Source organism: Amblyomma americanum, chromosome 2, assembly GCF_052857255.1.
Source record: "Amblyomma americanum isolate KBUSLIRL-KWMA chromosome 2, ASM5285725v1, whole genome shotgun sequence".
NCBI lineage: Eukaryota > Metazoa > Arthropoda > Arachnida > Ixodida > Ixodidae > Amblyomma > Amblyomma americanum.
The window spans coordinates 234,797,772-234,811,159 of NC_135498.1; positions in this window are offsets into that span (position 1 = coordinate 234,797,772).

Below are 13,388 nucleotides of genomic sequence, written 5' to 3' on the forward strand. Positions count from 1 at the left end.
CAGTTCGGCAGCGGTGCACCGGCGGGCACACACCATAAAACGTATTCCTGCTTTTGCAGCCGACAGCGCAGTGACACCTACCCTGACCGGACTGTCTACCGGGCCGGGCCATCTGCGCATCTTCTGGTATCTTCTAGCTCTGCTGCGCATCAGGAGCTCGACAACGTTGACTGTGCATCGACAGATGCCTGCTGACGCCATAAAAAGCGGAGCACGGAATCGGCTTGCTCAGTTCGGCAGCGGTGCAGCGGCGGGCACACACCTCAAAACATATTCCTGCTTTTGCAGCCGACTGCGCAGTAACACCTACCCTGACCGGACTGTCTACCGGGGCCGGCCATCTACGCAACTTCTGGTATCTTCTGGCTCTGCTGCGCATCAGAAGCTCGACAACGACGACTGCGCATCAACAGGCGCCTGCTGACGCCATAAAAAGCGGGGCACGCAATCGGCTTGCTCAGTTCGGGAGCGGTGCAGCGGTGGGCACACACCTCAAAACGTATTCCTGCTTTTGCAGCTGACAGCGCAGTGAGAACTACCCTGACCGGACTGTCTACCGGGTCGGGCCATCAACGCATCTTCTGGCACGGCTGCGCATCAGGAGCTCGACAACGGCGACTGCGCATCAACAGGCGCCTGCTGAAGCCACAAAAAGCGGGGCACGGAATCGACTTGCTCAGTTCGGCAGCGGAGCAGCGGCGGGCACACACCTCAATATGTATTCCTGCTTATGCAGCTGACAGTGCAGTGACACCTACTCCGACCGGACTGTCTATCGCGCAGGGCCATCTACGCATCTCCTGGTATCTTCTGGCTCTGATTCGCATCAGGAGCTCGACAACGACGACTCCGCATCAACAGGCGCCAGCTGACGCCATAAAAAGCGAGGCACGGAATCGGCTTGCTCAGTTCGGCAGCGGTGCAGCGGCGGGCACACACCTCAAAACGTATTCCTGCTTTTGCAGCTGACAGAGCAGTGACACCTACCCTGACCGGACTGTCTACCAGGCCGGGCCATCTACGCATCTTCTGGTCTCTTCTGGCTCTGCTGCACATCAAGAGCTCGACGACGACGACTGCGCATCAACCGGCGCCTGCTGACGCCATTAAAAGGGGGGCACAAAATCGGCTTGCTCAGTTCGGCAGCGGTGCAGCGGCGGGCACACACCTCAAAACGTATTCCTGCTTTTGCAGCTGACAGCGCAGTGACACCTACCCTGACCGGACTGCCTATCGGGCAGGGCCATCTACGCATCTTCTGGTATCTTCTGGCTCTGCTGCGCATCAGGAGCTCGACAACGACGACTCCGCATCAACAGGCGCCTGCTGACGCAATAAAAAGCGAGGCACGGAATCGGCTTGCTCAGTTCGGCAGCGGAGCAGCGGCGGGCACACCCCTCAAAACGTATTCCTGCTTTTTCAGCTGACAGCGCATTGACACCTACCATGACCGGAATGTCTACCAGGCCGGGCCATCTGCGCATCTTCTGGTATCTTCTGGCTCTGCTGCGTATCAGGAGCTCGACAACGTTGACTGTGCATCGACAGGCGCCTCCTGACGCCATAAAAAGCGGAACACGGAATCGGCTTGCTTATTTTGGCAGCGGTGCAGCGGCAGGCACACACCTCAAAACGTATTCTTTCTTTTGCAGCTGACAGCGCAGTGACACCTACCCTGACCGGACTGTCTACCGGGAAGGGACATCTACGCATCTTCTGATATCTTCTGGCTCTGCTGCGCATCAGGAGCTCGACAACGTTGACTGTGCAACGACAGGCGCCTGCTGACGCCATATAAAGCGGAGCACGGAATCGGATTGCTCAGTTCGGCAGCGGTGCAGCGGCGGGCACACACCTCAAAACGTATTCCTGCTTTTGCAGCTGACTGCGCAGTGACGCCTACCCTGACCGGACTGTCTACCGGGCTGGGCCATCTGCGCATTTTCTGGTATCTTCTGGCTCAGCTGCCCATCAGGAGCTCGACAACGACGACTGCGCTTCAACAGGCGCCTGCTGACGCCATAAAAAGCGGGGCACGGAATCGGCTTGCTCAGTTCGGGAGCGGTGCAGCGGCGGGCACACACCTCAAAACGTATTCCTGCTTCTGCAGCTGACAGCGCAGTGACACCTACCGTGACCGGACTGGCTACCAGGTTGGGCCATCTACGCATTTTCTGATGTCTTCTGGCTCTGCTGCGCATCGGGAGCTCGACAACGACGACTGCGCATCAACAGGTGCCTGCTGACGCCATAAAATGCGGGGCACGGAATCGGCTTGCTCAGTTCGGCAGCGGTGCACCAGCGGGCACACACCATAAAACGTATTTCTGCTTTTGCAGCCGACAGCGCAGTGAAACCTACCCTGACCGGACTGTCTACCGGGCCGGGCCATCTGCGCATCTTCTGGTATCTTCTAGCTCTGCTGCGCATCAGGAGCTCGACAACGTTGACTGTGCATCGACAGATGCCTGCTGAAGCCATAAAAACCGGAGCACGGAATCGGCTTTCTCAGTTCGGCAGCGGTGCAGCGGCGCGCACACACCTCAAAACGTATTCCTGCTTTTGCAGCCGACTGCGCAGTAACACCTACCCTGACCGGACTGTCTACCGGGGCCGGCTATCTAAGCAACTTCTGGTATCTTCTGGCTCCGCTGAGCATCAGGAGCTCGACAACGACGACTGCGCATCAACAGGCGCCTGCTGACGCCATAAAAAGCGGGGTACGGAATCGGCTTGCTCAGTTCGGGAGTGGTGCAGCGGCGGGCACACACCTCAAAACGTATTCCTGCTTTTGCAGCTGACAGCGCAGTGACAACTACCCTGACCGGACTGTCTACCGGGTCGGGCCATCAACGCATCTTCTGGCGCGGCTGCGCATCAGGAGCTCGACAACGACGACTGCGCATCAACAGGCGCCTGCTTAAGCCACAAAAAGCGGGGCACGGAATCGACTTGCTCAGTTCGGCAGCGGAGCAGCGGCGGGCACACACCTCAATATGTATTCCTGCTTATGCAGCTGACAGTGCAGTGACACCTACTCCGACCGGACTGTCTATCGCGCAGGGCCATCTACGCATCTCCTGGTATCTTCTGGCTCTGATTCGCATCAGGAGCTCGACAACGACGACTCCGCATCAACAGGCGCCAGCTGACGCCATAAAAAGCGAGGCACGGAATCGGCTTGCTCAGTTCGGCAGCGGTGCAGCGGCGGGCACACACCTCAAAACGTATTCCTGCTTTTGCAGCTGACAGAGCAGTGACACCTACCCTGACCGGACTGTCTACCAGGCCGGGCCATCTACGCATCTTCTGGTCTCTTCTGGCTCTGCTGCACATCAAGAGCTCGACGACGACGACTGCGCATCAACCGGCGCCTGCTGACGCCATTAAAAGGGGGGCACAAAATCGGCTTGCTCAGTTCGGCAGCGGTGCAGCGGCGGGCACACACCTCAAAACGTATTCCTGCTTTTGCAGCTGACAGCGCAGTGACACCTACCCTGACCGGACTGCCTATCGGGCAGGGCCATCTACGCATCTTCTGGTATCTTCTGGCTCTGCTGCGCATCAGGAGCTCGACAACGACGACTCCGCATCAACAGGCGCCTGCTGACGCAATAAAAAGCGAGGCACGGAATCGGCTTGCTCAGTTCGGCAGCGGAGCAGCGGCGGGCACACCCCTCAAAACGTATTCCTGCTTTTTCAGCTGACAGCGCAGTGACACGTAACCTGACCGGACTATCTCCCAGGCCGGGCCATCTACGCATCTTCTGGCTCTGCAGCGCATCAGGAGCTCGACAACATTGACTGTGCAGCGACAGGCGCCTCCTGACGCCATAAAAAGCGGGGCACGGAATCGGCTTGCTCAGTTCGGCAGCGGTGCACCTGCTGGCATACACCATAAAACGTATTCCTGCTTTTGCAGCTGACAGCGCATTGACACCTACCATGACCGGAATGTCTACCAGGCCGGGCCATCTGCGCATCTTCTGGTATCTTCTGGCTCTGCTGCGTATCAGGAGCTCGACAACGTTGACTGTGCATCGACAGGCGCCTCCTGACGCCATAAAAAGCGGAACACGGAATCGGCTTGCTTAGTTTGGCAGCGGTGCTGCGGCAGGCACACACCTCAAAACGTATTCTTTCTTTTGCAGCTGACAGCGCAGTGACACCTACCCTGACCGGACTGTCTACCGGGAAGGGACATCTACGCATCTTCTGATATCATCTGGCTCTGCTGCGCATCAGGAGCTCGACAACGTTGACTGTGCAACGACAGGCGCCTGCTGACGCCATATAAAGCGGAGCACGGAATCGGATTGCTCAGTTCGGCACCGGTGCAGCGGCGGGCACACACCTCAAAACGTATTCCTGCTTTAGCAGCTGACTGCGCAGTGACGCCTACCCTGACCGGACTGTCTACCGGGCTGGGCCATCTACGCATTTTCTGGTATCTTCTGGCTCTGCTGCCCATCAGGAGCTCGACAACGACGACTGCGCTTCAACAGGCGCCTGCTGACGCCATAAAAAGCGGGGCACGGAATCGGCTTGCTCAGTTCGGGAGCGGTGCAGCGGCGGGCACACACCTCAAAACGTATTCCTGCTTTTGCAGCTGACAGCGCAGTGACACCTACCCTGACCGGACTGGCTACCAGGTTGGGCCATCTACGCATTTTCTGATGTCTTCTGGCTCTGCTGCGCATCGGGAGCTCGACAACGACGACTGCGCATCAACAGGTGCCTGCTGACGCCATAAAATGCGGGGCACGGAATCGGCTTGCTCAGTTCGGCAGCGGTGCACCGGCGGGCACACACCATAAAACGTATTTATGCTTTTGCAGCCGACAGCGCAGTGAAACCTACCCTTACCGGACTGTCTACCGGGCCGGGCCATCTGCGCATCTTCTGGTATCTTCTAGCACTGCTGCGCATCAGGAGCTCGACAACGTTGAGTGTGCATCGACGGATGCCTGCTGACGCCATAAAAAGCGGAGCACGGAATCGGCTTTCTCAGTTCGGCAGCGGTGCAGCGGCGCGCACACACCTCAAAACGTATTCCTGCTTTTGCAGCCGACTGCGCAGTAACACCTACCCTGACCGGACTGTCTACCGGGGCCGGCCATCTACGCAACTTCTGGTATCTTCTGGCTCTGCTGCGCATCAGGAGCTCGACAACGACGACTGCGCATCAACAGGCGCCTGCTGACGCCATAAAAAGCGAGGCACGGAATCGGCTTGCTCAGTTCGGGAGCGGTGCAGCGGCGGGCACACACCTCAAAACGTATTCCTGCTTTTGCAGCTGACAGCGCAGTGACAACTACCCTGACCGGACTGTCTACCGGGTCGGGCCATCAACGCATCTTCTGGCACGGCTGCGCATCAGGAGCTCGACAACGACGACTGCGCATCAACAGGCGCCTGCTGAAGCCACAAAAAGCGGGGCACGGAATCGACTTGCTCAGTTCGGCAGCGGAGCAGCGGCGGGCACACACCTCAATATGTATTCCTGCTTTTGCAGCTGACAGTGCAGTGACACCTACCCCAACCGGACTGTCTATCGCGCAGGGCCATCTACGCATCTTCAGGTATCTTCAGGCTCTGATTCGCATCAGGAGCTCGACAACGACGACTCCGCATCAACAGGCGCCAGCTGACGCCATAAAAAGCGAGGCACGGAATCGGCTTGCTCAGTTCGGCAGCGGTGCAGCGGCGGGCACACACCTCAAAACGTATTCCTGCTTTTGCAGCTGACAGAGCAGTGACACATACCCTGACCGGACTGTCTACCAGGCCGGGCCATCTACGCATCTTCTGGTCTCTTCTGGCTCTGCTGCGCATCAGGAGCTCGACGACGACGACTGGGCATCAACCGGCGCCTGCTGACGCCAATAAAAGCGGGGCACAAAATCGGCTTGCTCAGTTCGGCAGCGGTGCAGCGGCGGGCACACACCTCAAAACGTATTCCTGCTTTTGCAGCTGACAGCGCAGTGACACCTACCCTGACCGGACTGTCTATCGGGCAGGGCCATCTACGCATCTTCTGGTATCTTCTGGCTCTGCTGCGCATCAGGAGCTCGACAACGACGACTCCGCATCAACAGGCGCCTGCTGACGCAATAAAAAGTGAGGCACGGAATCGGCTTGCTCAGTTCGGGAGCGGTGCAGCGGCGGGCACACACCTCAAAACGTATTCCTGCTTTTGCAGCTGACAGCGCAGTGACAACTACCCTGACCGGACTGTCTACCGGGTCGGGTCATCAACGCATCTTCTGGCACGGCTGCGCATCAGGAGCTCGACAACGACGACTGCGCATCAACAGGCGCCTGCTGAAGCCACAAAAAGCGGGGCACGGAATCGACTTGCTCAGTTCGGCAGCGGAGCAGCGGCGGGCACACACCTCAATATGTATTCCTGCTTTTGCAGCTGACAGTGCAGTGACACCTACCCCAACCGGACTGTCTATCGCGCAGGGCCATCTACGCATCTTCAGGTATCTTCAGGCTCTGATTCGCATCAGGAGCTCGACAACGACGACTCCGCATCAACAGGCGCCAGCTGACGCCATAAAAAGCGAGGCACGGAATCGGCTTGCTCAGTTCGGCAGCGGTGCAGCGGCGGGCACACACCTCAAAACGTATTCCTGCTTTTGCAGCTGACAGAGCAGTGACACCTACCCTGACCGGACTGTCTACCAGGCCGGGCCATCTACGCATCTTCTGGTCTCTTCTGGCTCTGCTGCGCATCAGGAGCTCGACGACGACGACTGGGCATCAACCGGCGCCTGCTGACGCCAATAAAAGCGGGGCACAAAATCGGCTTGCTCAGTTCGGCAGCGGTGCAGCGGCGGGCACACACCTCAAAACGTATTCCTGCTTTTGCAGCTGACAGCGCAGTGACACCTACCCTGACCGGACTGTCTATCGGGCAGGGCCATCTACGCATCTTCGGGTATCTTCTGGCTCTGCTGCGCATCAGGAGCTCGACAACGACGACTCCGCATCAACAGGCGCCTGCTGACGCAATAAAAAGCGAGGCACGGAATCGGCTTGCTCAGTTTGGCAGCGGAGCAGCGGCGGGCACACCCCTCAAAACGTATTCCTGCTTTTTCAGCTGACAGCGCAGTGACACGTAACCTGACCGGACTATCTCCCAGGCCGGGCCATCTACGCATCTTCTGGCTCTGCAGCGCATCAGGAGCTCGACAACATTGACAGTGCAGCGACAGGCGCCTCCTGACGCCAAAAAAAGCGGGGCACGGAATCGGCTTGCTCAGTTCGGCAGCGGTGCACCTGCTGGCATACACCATAAAACGTATTCCTGCTTTTGCAGCTGACAGCGCATTGACACCTACCATGACCGGAATGTCTACCAGGCCGGGCCATCTGCGCATCTTCTGGTATCTTCTGGCTCTGCTGCGTATCAGGAGCTCGACAACGTTGACTGTGCATCGACAGGCGCCTCCTGACGCCATAAAAAGCGGAACACGGAATCGGCTTGCTTAGTTTGGCAGCGGTGCAGCGGCAGGCACACACCTCGAAACGTATTCCTTCTTTTGCAGCTGACAGCGCAGTGACACCTACCCTGACCGGACTGTCTACCGGGAAGGGACATCTACGCATCTTCTGATATCTTCTGGCTCTGCTGGGAATCAGGAGCTCGACAACGTTGACTGTGCAACGACAGGCGCCTGCTGACGCCACAAAAAGCTGGGCACGGAATCGGCTTGTTCAGTTCGGCAGCATAGCAGCGGCGGGCACACACCTCAAAGCTTATTCCTGCTTTTGCAGCTGACAGTGCAGTGACACCTACCCTGACCGGTCTGTCTATCGGGCCGGGCCATCTACGCGTCTTCTGGTATCTTCTGGCTCTGCTGCGCATCGGGAGCTCGACAACGACGACTGCGCATCAACAGGCGCCTGCTGACGCCATAAAAAGCGGGGCACGGAATCGGCTTGCTCAGTTCGGGAGCGGTGCAGTGGCGGGCACACCCCTCAAAACGTATTCCTGCTTTTGCAGCTGACAGAGCAGTGACGCCTACCCTGACCGGACTGTCTATCGGGCCGGGCCATCTACGCATCTTCTGGTATCTTCTGGCTCTTCTGCGCATCAGGAGCTCGACAACGACGACTGCGCATCAAAAGGCGCATGCTGACGCCATAAAAAGCGGGGCACGGAATCGGCTATCAGTTCGGGAGCGGTGCAGCGGCGGGCACACACCTCAAAAGGTATTCCTGCTTTTGCAGCTGACAGCGCAGTGACACCTATTCTGTGTGGACTGTATACCGGGCCGGGCCATCAATGCATCTTCTGGCTCTGCTAGGCATCAGGTGCTCGACCACGTTGAGTGTGCATCGAAAGGCGCCTGCTGACGGCCTAAAAAGCGGGGCACGGAATCGGTTTGGTCAGTTCGGCAGCGGTGCACCGGCGGGCACACACCATAAAACGTATTCCTGCTTTTGCAGCTGACAGCGCAGTGACACGTAACCTGACCGGACTGTCTACCAGGCCTGGCCATCTACGATTCTTCTGGCTCTGCTGCGCATCCGGAGCTCGACAACATTGACTGTACACCGACAGGCGCCTCCTGACGCCATAAAAAGCGGGGCACGGATTCGGCTTGCTCAGATCGGCAGCGGTGCACCTGCGGGCATACACCATAAAACGTATTCCTGCTTTTGCATCTGACAGCGCAGTGACACCTACCATGACCGGAATGTCTACCAGGCCGGGCCATCTGCCCATCTTCTGGTATCTTCAGGCTCTGCTGCGTATCACGAGCTCGGCAACGTTGACTGTGCATCGACAGGCGCCTCCTGACGCCATAAAAAGCGGAGCACGGAATCGGCTTGCTGAGTTTGGCAGCGGTGAGCGGCAGGCACACACCTCAAAACGTATTCCTGCTTTTGCAGCTGACAGCGCAGTGACACCTACCCTGCCTGGACTGTCTACCGGGCCGGGCCATCAACGCATCTTCTGGCTCTGCTGCGCATCAGGGGCTCGACAACGTTGACTGTGCATCGACAGGCGCCTGCTGACGCCATAAAAAGCGGGGCACGGAATCGGCTTGCTCAGTTCGGTAGCGGTGCAGCGGCGGGCACACACCTCAAAATGTATTCCTGCTTTTGCAGCTGACAGCGCAGTGACACCTACCCTGACAGGACTGTCTACCGGGCCGGGCCATCTACGCATCTTCTGGTATCTTCTGGCTCTGCTGCGCATCAGGAGCTCGACAACGACGACTCCGCATCAACAGGCGCCTGCTGACGCAATAAAAAGCGAGGCACGGAATCGGCTTGCTCAGTTCGGCAGCGGAGCAGCGGCGGGCACACCCCTCAAAACGTATTCCTGCTTTTTCAGCTGACAGCGCAGTGACACATAACCTGACCGGACTATCTCCCAGGCCGGGCCATCTACGCATCTTCTGGCTCTGCAGCGCATCAGGAGCTCGACAACATTGACTGTGCAGCGACAGGCGCCTCCTGACGCCATAAAAAGCGGGGCACGGAATCGGCTTGCTCAGTTCGGCAGCGGTGCACCTGCTGGCATACACCATAAAACGTATTCCTGCTTTTGCAGCTGACAGCGCATTGACACCTACCATGACCGGAATGTCTACCAGGCCGGGCCATCTGCGCATCTTCTGGTATCTTCTGGCTCTGCTGCGTATCAGGAGCTCGACAACGTTGACTGTGCATCGACAGGCGCCTCCTGACGCCATAAAAAGCGGAACACGGAATCGGCTTGCTTAGTTTGGCAGCGGTGCAGCGGCAGGCACACACCTCAAAACGTATTCTTTCTTTTGCAGCTGACAGCGCAGTGACACCTACCCTGACCGGACTGTCTACCGGGAAGGGACATCTACGCATCTTCTGATATCATCTGGCTCTGCTGCGCATCAGGAGCTCGACAACGTTGACTGTGCAACGACAGGCGCCTGCTGACGCCATATAAAGCGGAGCACGGAATCGGATTGCTCAGTTCGGCACCGGTGCAGCGGCGGGCACACACCTCAAAACGTATTCCTGCTTTAGCAGCTGACTGCGCAGTGACGCCTACCCTGACCGGACTGTCTACCGGGCTGGGCCATCTACGCATTTTCTGGTATCTTCTGGCTCTGCTGCCCATCAGGAGCTCGACAACGACGACTGCGCTTCAACAGGCGCCTGCTGACGCCATAAAAAGCGGGGCACGGAATCGGCTTGCTCAGTTCGGGAGCGGTGCAGCGGCGGGCACACACCTCAAAACGTATTCCTGCTTTTGCAGCTGACAGCGCAGTGACACCTACCCTGACCGGACTGGCTACCAGGTTGGGCCATCTACGCATTTTCTGATGTCTTCTGGCTCTGCTGCGCATCGGGAGCTCGACAACGACGACTGCGAATCAACAGGTGCCTGCTGACGCCATAAAATGCGGGGCACGGAATCGGCTTGCTCAGTTCGGCAGCGGTGCACCGGCGGGCACACACCATAAAACGTATTTCTGCTTTTGCAGCCGACAGCGCAGTGAAACCTACCCTTACCGGACTGTCTACCGGGCCGGGCCATCTGCGCATCTTCTGGTATCTTCTAGCTCTGCTGCGCATCAGGAGCTCGACAACGTTGAGTGTGCATCGACGGATGCCTGCTGACGCCATAAAAAGCGGAGCACGGAATCGGCTTTCTCAGTTCGGCAGCGGTGCAGCGGCGCGCACACACCTCAAAACGTATTCCTGCTTTTGCAGCCGACTGCGCAGTAACACCTACCCTGACCGGACTGTCTACCGGGGCCGGCCATCTACGCAACTTCTGGTATCTTCTGGCTCTGCTGCGCATCAGGAGCTCGACAACGACGACTGCGCATCAACAGGCGCCTGCTGACGCCATAAAAAGCGAGGCACGGAATCGGCTTGCTCAGTTCGGGAGCGGTGCAGCGGCGGGCACACACCTCAAAACGTATTCCTGCTTTTGCAGCTGACAGCGCAGTGACAACTACCCTGACCGGACTGTCTACCGGGTCGGGCCATCAACGCATCTTCTGGCACGGCTGCGCATCAGGAGCTCGACAACGACGACTGCGCATCAACAGGCGCCTGCTGAAGCCACAAAAAGCGGGGCACGGAATCGACTTGCTCAGTTCGGCAGCGGAGCAGCGGCGGGCACACACCTCAATATGTATTCCTGCTTTTGCAGCTGACAGTGCAGTGACACCTACCCCAACCGGACTGTCTATCGCGCAGGGCCATCTACGCATCTTCAGGTATCTTCAGGCTCTGATTCGCATCAGGAGCTCGACAACGACGACTCCGCATCAACAGGCGCCAGCTGACGCCATAAAAAGCGAGGCACGGAATCGGCTTGCTCAGTTCGGCAGCGGTGCAGCGGCGGGCACACACCTCAAAACGTATTCCTGCTTTTGCAGCTGACAGAGCAGTGACACATACCCTGACCGGACTGTCTACCAGGCCGGGCCATCTACGCATCTTCTGGTCTCTTCTGGCTCTGCTGCGCATCAGGAGCTCGACGACGACGACTGGGCATCAACCGGCGCCTGCTGACGCCAATAAAAGCGGGGCACAAAATCGGCTTGCTCAGTTCGGCAGCGGTGCAGCGGCGGGCACACACCTCAAAACGTATTCCTGCTTTTGCAGCTGACAGCGCAGTGACACCTACCCTGACCGGACTGTCTATCGGGCAGGGCCATCTACGCATCTTCTGGTATCTTCTGGCTCTGCTGCGCATCAGGAGCTCGACAACGACGACTCCGCATCAACAGGCGCCTGCTGACGCAATAAAAAGCGAGGCACGGAATCGGCTTGCTCAGTTCGGGAGCGGTGCAGCGGCGGGCACACACCTCAAAACGTATTCCTGCTTTTGCAGCTGACAGCGCAGTGACAACTACCCTGACCGGACTGTCTACCGGGTCGGGTCATCAACGCATCTTCTGGCACGGCTGCGCATCAGGAGCTCGACAACGACGACTGCGCATCAACAGGCGCCTGCTGAAGCCACAAAAAGCGGGGCACGGAATCGACTTGCTCAGTTCGGCAGCGGAGCAGCGGCGGGCACACACCTCAATATGTATTCCTGCTTTTGCAGCTGACAGTGCAGTGACACCTACCCCAACCGGACTGTCTATCGCGCAGGGCCATCTACGCATCTTCAGGTATCTTCAGGCTCTGATTCGCATCAGGAGCTCGACAACGACGACTCCGCATCAACAGGCGCCAGCTGACGCCATAAAAAGCGAGGCACGGAATCGGCTTGCTCAGTTCGGCAGCGGTGCAGCGGCGGGCACACACCTCAAAACGTATTCCTGCTTTTGCAGCTGACAGAGCAGTGACACATACCCTGACCGGACTGTCTACCAGGCCGGGCCATCTACGCATCTTCTGGTCTCTTCTGGCTCTGCTGCGCATCAGGAGCTCGACGACGACGACTGGGCATCAACCGGCGCCTGCTGACGCCAATAAAAGCGGGGCACAAAATCGGCTTGCTCAGTTCGGCAGCGGTGCAGCGGCGGGCACACACCTCAAAACGTATTCCTGCTTTTGCAGCTGACAGCGCAGTGACACCTACCCTGACCGGACTGTCTATCGGGCAGGGCCATCTACGCATCTTCTGGTATCTTCTGGCTCTGCTGCGCATCAGGAGCTCGACAACGACGACTCCGCATCAACAGGCGCCTGCTGACGCAATAAAAAGCGAGGCACGGAATCGGCTTGCTCAGTTTGGCAGCGGAGCAGCGGCGGGCACACCCCTCAAAACGTATTCCTGCTTTTTCAGCTGACAGCGCAGTGACACGTACCCTAACGGAATATCTCCCAGGCCGGGCCATCTACGCATCTTCTGGCTCTGCTGCGCATCAGGAGCTCGACAACGACGACTGCGCTTCAACAGGCGCCTGCTGACGCCATAAAAAGCGGGGCACGGAATCGGCTTGCTCAGTTCGGCAGCGGTGCACCTGCTGGCATACACCATAAAACGTATTCCTGCTTTTGCAGCTGACAGCGCATTGACACCTACCATGACCGGAATGTCTACCAGGCCGGGCCATCTGCGCATCTTCTGGTATCTTCTGGCTCTGCTGCGTATCAGGAGCTCGACAACGTTGACTGTGCATCGACAGGCGCCTCCTGACGCCATAAAAAGCGGAACACGGAATCGGCTTGCTTAGTTTGGCAGCGGTGCAGCGGCAGGCACACACCTCGAAACGTATTCCTTCTTTTGCAGCTGACAGCGCAGTGACACCTACCCTGACCGGACTGTCTACCGGGAAGGGACATCTACGCATCTTCTGATATCTTCTGGCTCTGCTGGGAATCAGGAGCTCGACAACGTTGACTGTGCAACGACAGGCGCCTGCTGACGCCATAAAAAGCGGAGCACGGAATCGGATTGCTCAGTTCGGCAG